This window comes from Ischnura elegans, unplaced genomic scaffold (genome assembly GCF_921293095.1).
Source record: "Ischnura elegans unplaced genomic scaffold, ioIscEleg1.1, whole genome shotgun sequence".
NCBI lineage: Eukaryota > Metazoa > Arthropoda > Insecta > Odonata > Coenagrionidae > Ischnura > Ischnura elegans.
In genome coordinates, this window is record NW_025791721.1 from 59725 (window position 1) to 73870 (window position 14146).

Here is a 14146-nt window from a genome sequence, read left to right on the forward strand (position 1 = left end):
TACACGTATTACTTAAATTACCACACGCCACTTCGGGATTGGAAATGATGTGTCTTTCCCGCAGGAACGTGTATTCGTGAATGCGGACGTGCAAGGGAAAAGATGTACCCTTCACATCGCCGATCGATAACTTTCCCTTTTTAGTTTTTCGTACATTGTTCTGTGGATTAATTCCACTCTCTACGGTAACGTCCAAGTTTTAAACCTAACTTTGCTATTTCCTGAAACGTGGTATTTGTTGTTTCGGCATTCTTACAATTACCTCTTTTGGCAAATCAATTTTCCTTTGACTTACTTCGTTCGTCAATATTTCCGATGCATTTCACTGTCTGATTGCGGAATTACGAAGGAAAAGAGCGAGTACGACTTCGGAGTTATTCCTTTCGAACTTCACATATCCCTATTGCAATGCATGAAGTGACAATCTGCATGTTATGACGAAATGTCACACGCCTACGACGAATACATCGTGCGCTGTCGCAGTAGCCACGTATGTGGCATTAACGTAGCTATTATTCTGTCGAACTTTGTCTCCAAATAATTAATTGTCATTTTTCTGCACGTTTTAAAACGTGCCTCGTGAAAATCCGACCGGAAGTGTGGTTTCCACGCTCACTTGTTGAGTTTAAACGGACACTTTGCAATGTGACGGGCACAGAGCATGGAACATTGTTGAAATTTTCAATTCCGTCGCACTGAAGGTCCACGATAATGTTTGTTTCAATTTATGTTAACGTTCTAAAACGTCTCCCGTCCAAATCCCTCTGTAATTATTGCTTTTTATGAATAATTTGGAGTATGGCATTGGAAATTTGTTTTTGTCAGCAACGGATTACAATATATTTCTTAAACCATGGAATCAGTCGCACTGACACTAGTCACGAATAATTGCCTTAATTTCCTTGTCGTTTTAAAACCGGTCCCATCAAAATTCACTGGTTTTTACTGTTCCTATGACATAACGTTGATATTGAAAAATCAGCATTTGCTGTCAGACACATAATATGGGATATTTTTCAAAGTATTCATTCTGTGGCTACGGAACTCCGCTATAATGTTCTTTTTGAATACACCTAAGTTTTGAAACGTCTCCCGTCCAAATCCCACGGTAATTATGGTTTTTAGAAATAATTTTGAGTATGAAAATGGAAATTTGATTAACTCATTAGCGACTGTAACACATTTTTAAAACTATTTACTCCGTTGCACTGACACTTGTCACGAATATTTGTCTTAATTTTCTTGTCGTTTTAAAACCGGTCCCATCAAAATCCACTGGTTTTTACTGTTCATATGACATAATGCTGATATTGAAAATTCAGTCTTCGCTTACTTTCAACCCAAAAAATGGCGTATTTTGAAAGTATTCATTCAGAGACTATGATACTCCTCAATAATGTTTGTTTTCACTTTAAGAACGTTTTAAAATGTCTCCCATCAAAATCCCTCAATAATTATGGTTTTTATGAATAATTTTGAGTATGACACATTTAATGTCATTATGTCATACACACATTGTAACATATTAATTCAACCATTGATTCAATCGCACTGACACTCGTCACCGACAATTGCCTTATCTCTCCTATTGTTTTAAAACTTGTCCCACCAAAATCCGCTGGTTTTCACTGTCTATAGGACATAATGTTGTTATTCAATATTTAGCCTCTGCAATATTTCAGTCACTTCAACCGGAATATTTTTTAAACTAATTACTCTAACGCTACGAAACTCGACACTAACGTATGTTTTACTATTGTTAACGTTTTAAAACGCATCCCGTCAAAATCCCTCGGTAATTATGGTTTTTATGAATAATTTTCAGTATGACACATTTAATGTCATTATGTCATACACACATTGTAACATATTAATTCAACCATTGATTCAATCGCACTGACACTCGTCACCGACAATTGCCTTATCTCTCCTATTGTTTTAAAACTTGTCCCACCAAAATCCGCTGGTTTTCACTGTCTATAGGACATAATGTTGTTTTTCAATATTTAGCCTCTGCAATATTTCAGTCACTTCAACCGGAATATTTTTTAAACTAATTACTCTAACGCTACGAAACTCGACACTAACGTATGTTTTACTATTGTTCACGTTTTAAAACGCATCCCGTCAAAATCCCTCGGTTATTATGGTTTTTATGAATAATTTTGAGTGTGACACATTTAATGTCATTTTGTCATACACACATTTTAACATATTAATTCAACCATTAATTCAATCGCACTGACACTCGTCACCGACAATTGCCTTATTTCTCCTATTGTTTTAAAACTTGTCCCACCGAAATCCGCTGGTTTTCACTGTTTATAGGACATAATATTGTTATTCATTATTTAGCCTCTGCAATATTTCAGTCACTACAACTGGAATATTTTTTAAACTAATTACTCTAACGCTACGAAACTCGACACTAACGTATGTTTTACTATTGTTAACGTTTTAAAACGCATCCCGTCAAAATCCCTCGGTAATTATGGTTTTTATGAATAATTTTGAGTATGACACATTTAATGTCATTATGTCATACACACATTGTAACATATTAATTAAACCATTGATTCAATCGCACTGACACTCGTCACCGACAATTGCCTTATCTCTCCTATTGTTTTAAAACTTGTCCCACCAAAATCCGCTGGTTTTCACTGTCTATAGGACATAATGTTGTTATTCAATATTTAGCCTCTGCAATATTTCAGTCACTTCAACCGGAATATTTTTTAAACTAATTATTCTAACGCTACGAAACTCGACTCTAACGTATGTTTTACTATTGATAACGTTTTAAAACGTATCCCGTCAAAATCCCTCGGTAATTATGGTTTTTATGAATAATTTTGAGTGTGACACATTTAATGTCATTTTGTCATACACACATTGTAACATATTAATTCAACCATTGATTCAATCGCACTGACACTCGTCACCGACAATTGCCTTATTTCTCCTATTGTTTTAAAACTTGTCCCACCGAAATCCGCTGGTTTTCACTGTTTATAGGACATAATGTTGTTATTCATTATTTAGCCTCTGCAATATTTCAGTCACTTCAACCGGAATATTTTTTAAACTAATTACTCTAACGCTACGAAACTCGACACTAACGTATGTTTTACTATTGTTAACGTTTTAAAACGCATCCCGTCAAAATCCCTCGGTAATTATGGTTTTTATGAATAATTTTGAGTATGACACATTTAATGTCATTATGTCATACACACATTGTAACATATTAATTCAACCATTGATTCAATCGCACTGACACTCGTCACCGACAATTGCCTTATCTCTCCTATTGTTTTAAAACTTGTCCCACCAGAATCCGCTGGTTTTCACTGTCTATAGGACATAATGTTGTTATTCAATATTTAGCCTCTGCAATATTTCAGTCACTTCAACCGGAATATTTTTTAAACTAATTACTCTAACGCTACGAAACTCGACACTAATGTATGTTTTACTATTGTTAACGTTTTAGAACGCATCCCGTCAGAATCCCTCGGTAATTATGGTTTTTATGAATAATTTTGAATATCACAATTGGAATTTCATTTACTCAGCCACACAAATGTCTGCCGTTCCCTTATCAAAACTATGTTCTTTCACGGATTAACACCAGTTCACTTTTAAAACGAAGGAAGAGTTAATGCACGTATTCCTGACGAGTTTCATTGCACGACTCATTACAATTTCATTTATATCACATATTATGTAATCTCCAAGCCCTGATGCCACAACTGCACATATCAACATTCCCCCAATCATCATTCTATTCCCAAACTATCGCCATGGACTAACGCTTCCATTGATACACTTCCTAAAACGCATACTCCAGTCAAGTTTTACAATTTCCGAACATCAAATAGCAATGTTATTCTGCATAATGCCCCGACAATTAAGACTTGTTTTCAAATTGCAAACTTCACCTATCATGATATCTCTCCTTGGGTATCGATTTCCATCACATACCTTTTCAAATGCTAAGAAAGGTAAACCACTTATTCCTGACCAGTTTAATTGCATAAAACAAACTAATTTCCATAATGACACAGTTTGTGTACTCTCGAAGCGTTGACAACATAACAGCTCATTCCAACATTTAACCATGAAAATTATATTTCCCTAACGACGCCCAGCCTTTAACTAATAACATGATCAGTAATTTATGGAAAGAATTAATGTATGAATTCACTGCATTACGCCCCACATTTCCCTATCGTTTGCCTTTCTTATCAGCAAACTCCTACACATCGGCCAACTTCAGCCTGAACAAACAAATGATGTATTGGTTGTATTTGCAATGCAACGACATAATTACCACATTCACATGAAAGTATGCACTACCAATTTCTTCGCGTTAACACATTTTCTCAGTCACACGCAATAACGGATTTATTTTCCGAATTTTTCCTCTGTCGCCTTCCAACACTTCACTTTGCGCCGCCTTTCTTCTACCATACATTTCACAAACACGGGGACAACATCGACACGGGGACTTCACTTGCACATTAGGGAACACTTGTCACAGTGTTTGCGACGAGTACCACTTCCACATTGCGTTTTAATACCTACAATTTTTACTCAAATTCCGTGAGGTTCTTGCGTGATGCAAGAATCCTAGCCGATAGTTCCGCAACTGCCACTAGGGCGCACCACCTCCCGAGACACGGTTCCGTGAAACGGCAGGCGATGAGTCCAGCATACGATACAATGTATTATACCATCCGAGAATGCCACGTTTAACCAAGAAATGTAACTAATTCCACGTCAATGAGTGCTGCGCTGTCATTACCCGTACGCCTGTGTTGTTGATTCTCGTCTTGCCTCGTTGCCAAGGTAATGGCGTATTGTTGATCGAGCATCGAAATTTCGTGCTTTCGCGAAAACGTACCGTGGGATGGTTAGGGAGATGTACCGTTGAACATCGATGGTATGATAACAATCTTCAAACCTTATCTTTTCTGAAAATGACCGTTATTAATTACTTGGGTAGTTTAAACTATTTTTAATAATTCAATGAAAAACCCTCTGCACGCCATCTCCCAATGGACACCGGGAAGCGGAAGCCGATTTCCATGCCTTTAGAGTATGTAATCCCGCTGTGATAACCGAGGATCGAAGGAAAATGTCGCGTGGCATGCAAATTAAAATTATTCCCAAACCTATTTCTCTCATTCACCACATATCGGAGTCAACGAAACTCTCGCATTAGGGAATAAATTCCGAGGAAGTGATTGCAGTAATGACTGAAAATGGATTTTTCCCAAAGCCTTTCCTCTCCAACGCTACGTTAATGTCACTCTTGAAACACGCGAATAAAATATGTAGAAAATATTTCACATAGTGACCTTTCTTTCTCAAAAGAAATTTTCGCGGCATATTCCGGCTCTGCATTGCTCGCGGTAGGTGATTGAAAATATTTTTTTAAACAAGTTCAAGAATAAAAGTAATGCCAACAGCACCCGGTATTCCCAGGCGGTCACCCGTCCAAGTACTATCCGGGCCCTACGTAGTTTAACTTCGGTGATCGAACGAGAACCGGTGAATTGTACGTGGTATGGCCGTTGGCGAGTACATGACCGAATCCTCAAAAAGTTATCATGACTTGAGAATCGAAGGAAGATCTGGTTTCTTCGCGGTTGTATCTGCTTTTGTTTCTGTTGAATAGTTACCATTTCCAGACAACAGTCCCTTGATGCTTAAGCAATTCTCAATTCCGTTATATCTTTTGGTCCATCTTTGAAAATGTGTTTATGAAAAATGTCTTTCGTAACGGTGTGCTTTTTGGTGTAATGGCGATTCGTTTCAGCTTTAATCCATTGTTAAATGTCGCCTGTTGTTGTTTCGACTGTTTAATGATCGATGTAACGCAAGGGATGCATTTACTTCTTCAAAGAAATTTTCTGGCAAAAGAGGATTATGTAATGCGTAACGAGGGAATTAATTTGAGAAAGATAATTCTTGTCGTTCCAATTTCTTCATCAACATTTTCCGGACTTGACGGTGTTATGCTCTTTGTTGGTTAAGCAACGTGTAAAAAATCGTTTTCACCATTCTTGGAACATAATGTTTAAACCCTACATTCATACATTTTTCTTTATGTCATTTATCTATCTCCCAATGCCAACACACTGCCACGGAGACAGGAATTCGTGGTTATACTCCAAGTTATATTACGGATTGGAAGTTGTTATCCTTCCTCGCTTATCGTGCTTCACTCTTTTTCCCAATTGCGATTATGAGGTGGCATTACTGCCCCTGTGATGCGAACCGATTTCGTAACATTTACGTGGAGGAATGACGAACGATACTGCGCCCCTTCAAAAACTCTGTCCGTTGGCAGGGAGCCGACCTCGATTCAAAGTTCTCCCCTACCGACAGTTGCTTACGTCACACGCTGCCGCTTCTCGGTCGGGGAGACGTACCTTCCCCCACCACCATTTCCGACCGTGGGAACAAGAGTCCCCTTCATGTTCCCATACAGGCGGGCGACTGGCATTTGCTTTCGTGAAACGTATGCCCGACGGAAATATTTCCAACCCTAAAATTTCACTTGCGCTATGGAAATACTTCATTGGACGTGTACACCGATCATTGATTGATAAATTCCTCGACATGACTATTGCGTGAAAGTAATGAAAGTGTACTGTTGACGAGGGAACGTTATACATTGAGCGTTTTTTTTTTCAAGTATTACACGTTATCTCGAAGCCTTGCAAAACCCTACTTCCATTAATGGCAGTCGATTACCTTTCCACATTTTTAATGGTGCTATGCCATGAAAGTATGTGTTGCTGTCATTGGAGTGATTATCCTCGCGTGCAAGTCTTTCGATACGGCAGGTATTGAATGATGCCATGAATAGAAAACACTTACTCACTTTTTACGTCGACGGGAAACAAACGAAGGAGGCCATTGCGTCTTTTGAAAAATTCGCCCCTTGGAACTTCTTTTTTTCTTCCCGGCGTCCCCTGCCCCACTCGCTGCGTTTAGGTTCGTGGTGGGGGAACCCGTCCCCCACCACCCGGATCCAAGCGTGGGAACTACCCCACACACGGGTTCCCAGGAAAGTTGTCTTCGTTGACCCAAGAATTTCCCCACCCCCGGATTCTTTCCACGTGGCGGAACCTCGCACGAAGAGACAGTGCGTTACAAAAAATTTGTGGACGAATAAAACTTTGAAACGGTATGGAGGGAAATGTTTATAACTGACTGCACGAAATGGATTACGTCGCACTGGTTTTTTCTGAAACAGTCTTCATTAATGAATTAGAGAATGAGGGATACAAATACATCTTCCAATAAGGACGCTGAATAATCCGATTCGCCAAGTAATACTTTCCAACTGCAACGAAAGAAAATGCTCGTGACGAGGGAGCATAATTTTAGACGATTCCGGCATTTAACGCGACTCCGGTGTATATGGAAAAGGTGTTTGCGATATTCCGTGTCCACCACGGCTAAAAATTTATTTCAAAGTCACGGGGGACTGCATTGGGAATGATGCATCACATTTTAGAATTTTCTTTCATTCCCGTGATTTAATGAAGGGGAAAATAGGCGCTCTGGGATTTTCTCACCCGCGCGGTTACCCGAAGGAATGTTTCTTATTTCAGTAGCCGCCTTTCCGTCGGCCGATGTGCGCAGAGAAAGTCTGTGAATCGCCGGGAGAAGCACGCCGCACCATCTAGCGGCGGCGGCGGAACCATACTCGGACAGTTCGCAGCCAAGTGCGAAATAGGCGACCAGCTAGTTATTAGTTAATTTATGGTATATTAATACGAGACTTAGTCATTCACTAGTAACCGAAGAAGGGGAGAATATCAATAACATTCTCGCTTTTTCTGCATTTCCCTTGCAAACCATTCCTAATTAACATGCTGAAGTAACACAATGGCAAGAATGGTTTCCAATGCAGTGCACGAAAAAAAATTATGTTAGAATTATGGAGTTATGACTAAATTTATCAAAGTTTTCGGTTCACGAGGGACATCAAAATATTCGGTAGAAATCAGCAAACGATTTGGATAAAGTGTATGAAATTGGATTGCTATTTGTCAACTTACAGGCCACAGAATTTTTTTTCCCGTGTCTTATATGTCTTCGGGAGGCAATTTATATTAAGCAGACAACATTCCCCTATTATTCATGGTTAAATAAAAATCACAGTACTATTCCACAACCTTATATTTTTGCAGTCTACTAGTTTCAACGTTACAACGTCATTATCAAGACTAACTTTTAAAGTAATGTTAGTCTTGATAATGACGTTGTAACGTTGAAACTAGTAGACTGCAAAAATATAAGGTTGTGGAATAGTACTGTGTTTTTTATTTAACCATGAATATCTCATCGTTCCACCAAGTAACGCCTAAATCTGTTGATTATATTCCCCTATTAATAAAAATTAGCAGTAGTTGCAAGAAGTGGCATTTTTGATAAGCGAATTCCATGATTTTCCACCGTTGGTTGCTATGTTACGTCGCACGTAATGTTGAAAGAATTAGCGACGCAAAGTTTCCATTATTTGCTGTACTCGCGTTACGTCTTGCATTGAAATGTTTATGTGTAGCAAACAGCCAACAGGAAACCAAATTACTTCGTTACTAAGGGTAACTATATCGTTCAGCGCTCAAGCGAAACTGCTCAATGTCACGAAAAGCTTTCCAAATAATTAAGTTATGATTTGAAAATCATTGTGGAAGAGACGAGTGTGTTCATTAACATATTTCACAAGGCAGACGGCACGGATATTTATTGCTACGGATTAACTCGTTCCGTGCGTTTTAATAGAATGTAGAGAAATGTGGATTGCCTATTCATAAGATATTAATTAATCGGTTCCCTCCCTTTACTGACTAAATGTACGGCTATACTCCGAAACTCTGCGAACTCCTCTCGTGTACTGCGAATATGTACAACTATGGGAGTTCCGTTTAAGGATAAGTCGTTGACAATGGCAGACAGTAACGATATTACTTATTGATAAGAGGAAGGATATTTGACGTATGTAGGGTGCAATCGAGGAAGGAAAGTAGACCTGGCTAATCACGAGACATAATTTATTCGGATAAGGAAATTCTTCGATCGCTCGCGAAATAATGTAATTTCCGCTTCACTCCAATGGCTGGAGAACGATTGTCATTAACCGTGGCATGCGAAAATGTAGTAAGAACTTACGGTACCGTTAGGGAATATGTAAAATTGAATCGTGGACAACTGCGAGCAGCAACTCGGACACGAAACATTTTCAGAGTAGGAAGGAACGGTAACTAACAATTAAATCGCTCACTGCATTCGTCGCGGAATCAATATGCTAATGAAATGGTCCGGTATTCACGGCTTATGAATGAATCACTTCTAATCACCTATGGTATAACCGAGCCGAGTTCTTTCCCCGCTTATCCGTGTTATCGCGTTTTCTCTTTCCGTACTGCGATCGTGAACCCACTCTTGTCATAAGGACACTGCGCGATGTGTCATCGAGAGCACACACAATGCCATGCGATGGTAAAGTTCCTCGTCTCGCGACGAGCACCTACGGCCGAGATGTTCTCTGCCTCGCGGCCCCCTGCCCTGCACCCGCGATGCCGAGAATCGTCAGCCGCACGGAGTGTATTCCTGCCTTGAGTCGAAGCGGTCCGCTCCCTTCGATCGCCGAAATGAAATGGAAATCGCGGGCGGAGGAAAGACACCGCTTGACAGTCGTCACTTCACTGGCAGATGATCATTTACGAGGCGGTCGTGTTCCGATCATGTACATTTAAACGATACTGTGTTTGATGAATGGATTATTTACAGATATTCCGTGCTTCGCGTCGTTGGAATACAGTGTGGTGTTTCATTGTTGTAAATGACAACATTTGTTTTCCGCATTTCACGACAATTGACCGCGGATGAGTCGATAAATCATTCATCATGGCTAGCGTTCACATATTTGCGACGAGTCGCAATCCGGGAAAGAAATCCCACCGAGAGACGATATTTCAAATTCCGCTCTGGACGTCCACGGCGAGCGACTGCGAAAAGGCCCCCTGCGCCATCTATTGGCGGAATCTGAATTACTACTTGATCACTCTTGCAGCGGTAGCTGTCGTGAGAAGACGACGCGAATAATTATTAACAGTTATAATTAGTCCATGTTTATCAGCGGTTACTCACATAACGCCGGTTATGTAGTGTTCTTTGTGACGCACAGCAAACGCGAGGAAATGAGTGAAAGTGTCTGTGTCGAAGGATGTATAGGAAAAGTGAGTGAAGTGCACGAGAATCAATAGTGTGATGACAACAGCGATTCTGATAGCCGTGCAGGTGAATACTGTGATCCACAACCAGCGAGCCGAGTAAGTACGCTATTACTTATTTAAACACTTTTCACGCTCGTATTCGTCGACTGTGTTGTTCCTTGCGTTTCTCTTTTGTGTGGAAAAGTAAACTGTGTAGTGATTAATTCACTGTTTGACGATGATGACGGTTGATTGATCCCAACGTGTAATTGTGTATCCTAAGAAAACCGAAATTATTCGTGGCGTCCTTAATTGTTACGAGTTGAGTGAATCGCGGCTTAATTTAAAATTGTTTGCCTTTCTTTGTTCCAAGAAGTTGATGGTTTTCCCTTGCACTTTGTATCTTAGGCACTGTGCACTGTTTGAAATGTTGACGAAAGAGTGGAAGGAAGAATATTTTTCGCTAATGTTTTCCTTAGCAACGGATTGCTGGTTTCACATTAGTGAATACGGAATAATTAAATGGAAGTGTTTAGCGTGTTATATCGTCGTCCTTAAATTTGCATGAGTGAAGTGATGTTAATTGCCAGATCTTGATTAGTAATACGTGTCAATGCTAAGTCTAGTAAGTGCAATGAAAGAACAATTAACGATGTTGACGATTACACGTCCCATTCCTACCGTCAGGCGTCTTTGGTTATTCTTAACGTTCCTTTCGTGGGAATGTAATTCCTTTTGTGCTATTTCATTTTCTCTTGGCAGCGGAATAACGTAAATAATTAGGGCAGGGATATTATAACGTAAATAATTAGGGCAGTTTTATGGTAAGCTGTGATAACTTAACATGTGATTTTAAAAGCGAACTGTTAGCATAACGGAGCCCAAGGAATGTTATCGGACGTAGTAGAGGAATTACTTTTCAAACGTCAAAGGCAAACTCACAAACATTTCCCAGATTGTACTGCCTCTTTCAGTAATTCCTGATTGCTACATCATTTTCTTCGCCATACGAATGTTAACAGTGACATCCGTACTTGATATATTGGTTTAAAATCGCTTGGAAATCGTCGAAAACCACGTAAGACTCTGCATCATGAGGTACGTTTTGGTGGATATTTTGAGGTACAAGAGTACTCTATATTCCAATTATGCAAATGTTCACCACATTGCGCTTGAATCTTGGCTTAATTTACGAAATTATATGCGACTTTAAGGCGGGGATTTGGTCGTTCGACGTGCCATTGTTGTGGAGAACATTAATAGTTCACGACAATTGACAATCGATGGTTCATTAGGTATGGCAAGGATTCGCATATTGCCGCTGCGTTGCGAATAATTATCCCAATTGCTTTCCCACGCGCGATTCCTAATTCCCAACAGCGATGCGCGCAGTGGACTGCTGGAGGTTCCCCCCGCACCATCTAGCGGCCGAATCTGTATTACCACTCGATCGCTCTTGCTGCGGCAGCTGCAGTGAGAAGACGTCGCGAGTAACTAATATCAGTGATAATTGTATAATGTTTATCAGCTGTAACTGACATAACGCCGGTTCTGTAGTGTTCTTTGTGACGCTTGGCAATCGTGAGGAAAGGATTGAAAGTGTCTGTGTCGCTGGATGCATAGGAAAAGTTAGTGAAATGAACGGGAATGAAGTGTGTTGACAACAGCGATTGTGATCTACAGCCGAAGAGCCGAGTAAGTACGCTGTTACTTATTTTTCCACTTTTTACATTCATAATCGTTGTCTGTGTTATTCCTTGGCTTTCTCTTTTGTGTAGAAAAGTGAACTGTGATGTGATTAATACACTGTTTGACGATGATGACGGTTGATTGATCCCAGCGTTTAATTGTGCATCTTAAGAAAACAGAAATTAGTCGTGGCGTCCTTAATTGTTACAAGTTGAGTGAATCGTGGCATAATTTAAAAGTGTTTGCCTTTGAATGTGCTAAGACGTTGATGGTTTTCCCTTGCACTTTGTATCTTAGGCACTGTGCACTGTTTGAAATGTTGACGAAGGAGTTGAAGGAAGAATATTTTTCGCGAATTCCTTAGCAACGGATTGTTTGGTGTCACAAGATTTATTACGGAATATTTTAATGGAAGTGTTTGCGGTGTTACATCGTGGTCGTATACTCTGTATGTGTGAAGTTATGTACATTGGCAGATCCGGATTAATAATAAGTGTAATGCTATGTATTTGGACTGCTGTTATGAAAGCAGTCAGCGATATGGAATAGTGCACACCGCATTTCCACTGTCAGCCGGCGTTGATTATTGTTAACGTTCCTTTCGTCCGAATATAATTCCTTGTGTGATATTTCATAACGTCTTGGCAGCGGAACTACTAAATTATTTGGAGCAACGATAACATTTTATGGTAATGCTGTGTTAAGTTGACATGTGACTTGAAAAGCGTAGTGTTACCATCACGGAGGCCAAAAGAATTTTATCGGATATGGAAAACAAAATTTATTACGGAATATTTTAATGGAAGTGTTTGCGGTGTTACATCGTGGTCGTATACTCTGTATGTGTGAAGTTATGTACATTGGCGGATCCGGATTAATAATAAGTGTAATGCTATGTATTTGGACTGCTGTTATGAAAGCAGTCAGCGATATCGAATAGTGCACACCGCATTTCCACTGTCAGCCGGCGTTGATTATTGTTAACGTTCCTTTCGTCCGAATATAATTCCTTGTGTGATATTTCATAACTTCTTGGCAGCGGAACTACTAAATTATTTGGAGCAACGATAACATTTTATGGTAATGCTGTGTTAAGTTAACATGTGACTTGAAAAGCGTAGTATTAGCATCACGGAGGCCAAAAGAATTTTATCGGATATAGAAAAGGAATTGATTGTAAAACGTAAAATCAGAAACGTTTCCTCAGACTCGTGAAATTGGAGACCAGCAAAACGCCATTGTCATATGATTGAATGAAGACTATTTTAAGTCCTCGACACTCATTTTCGCACACCGCATGTGTTATGATTTCCGGGAATATTGTAAACTGTGCTCTTTCAATGCGTTACTGATTGTTGCGAGGTAACCGTGGGGGCTCGAAAGTTAAATAGCTTTCGCCATGAGTGATAATTACTCGATTTCATTACATCAAACTTTTTTATCGCTGTTCTTTCCTGGGAAAGGGAATGATATATGTGATTGTTGACGTTCTAATTATCCTTAGCAACCGGGTGTTTGCTGGTTTCATTGCTGTTGTTTTCAATTGTTTCAACAAGTACGAACGCTGAAGTTGTTGCACCGATTTGCGTGTGGGAAGTGTTCCCCTACATTTAGCTTGCATTGAAATATTCTGCTTGTTGCGAATTAAGTGTCGATAGTAAGTATCGTACGTAGGCGTTTTGTTGTCTTTGATAGGCCGTCGAAATTGTGCTTCGTAGGACGTCGTGCGTTTGATGAGTAACTGTTACAATAAATCTGTAATGGAATTGATGTAATGAATAGTTCACGAAACAACTCCGCGATTAATATATTTCTCGAATGCATCTGCAAGCTTTGTCCGTTTAACCGATTGCAAGCGTGCCATTACAACGTAAATGAGACATAATGAAAGAAAGAAATTGCGTCCTTCATGTTCCGGGAGCACAATTTTATCCATCGCATGACACGCAAGTTCGGACGACAGCATTTTGTTTTGCTTTTCTCCAGGCTCGACACCCCCGATACCGGCTGCCTAGTCAGTGTGCGTGTCGAGACTTGCAGGAACTCAAATCGTATGGGAGTCGAAGTGGTCCGCTAGTTTTGAACGCGAAAATAAAATGCGATACGCCGAGCGACGCTCGGTGGTCGGCAGTTAATAGCATTGCCCGGATTTAATTTCCTTCAGTCAAAATTAACATTCACCAACGATGAGAAATGTGCAGGTTTACAATGAT

The 14146-nt window shown here is 39.8% G+C and overlaps 1 non-coding gene across 1 annotated transcript; it reads right to left on the reverse strand.

The window, feature by feature from the left end:
* Positions 1 to 5468: 5468 nt before the first annotated feature.
* LOC124173608 lies at positions 5469 to 5587 on the reverse strand. Its single transcript, XR_006868675.1, has one exon. It is a non-coding gene; the product is annotated as a 5S ribosomal RNA (ribosomal RNA).
* Positions 5588 to 14146: the final 8559 nt, after the last annotated feature.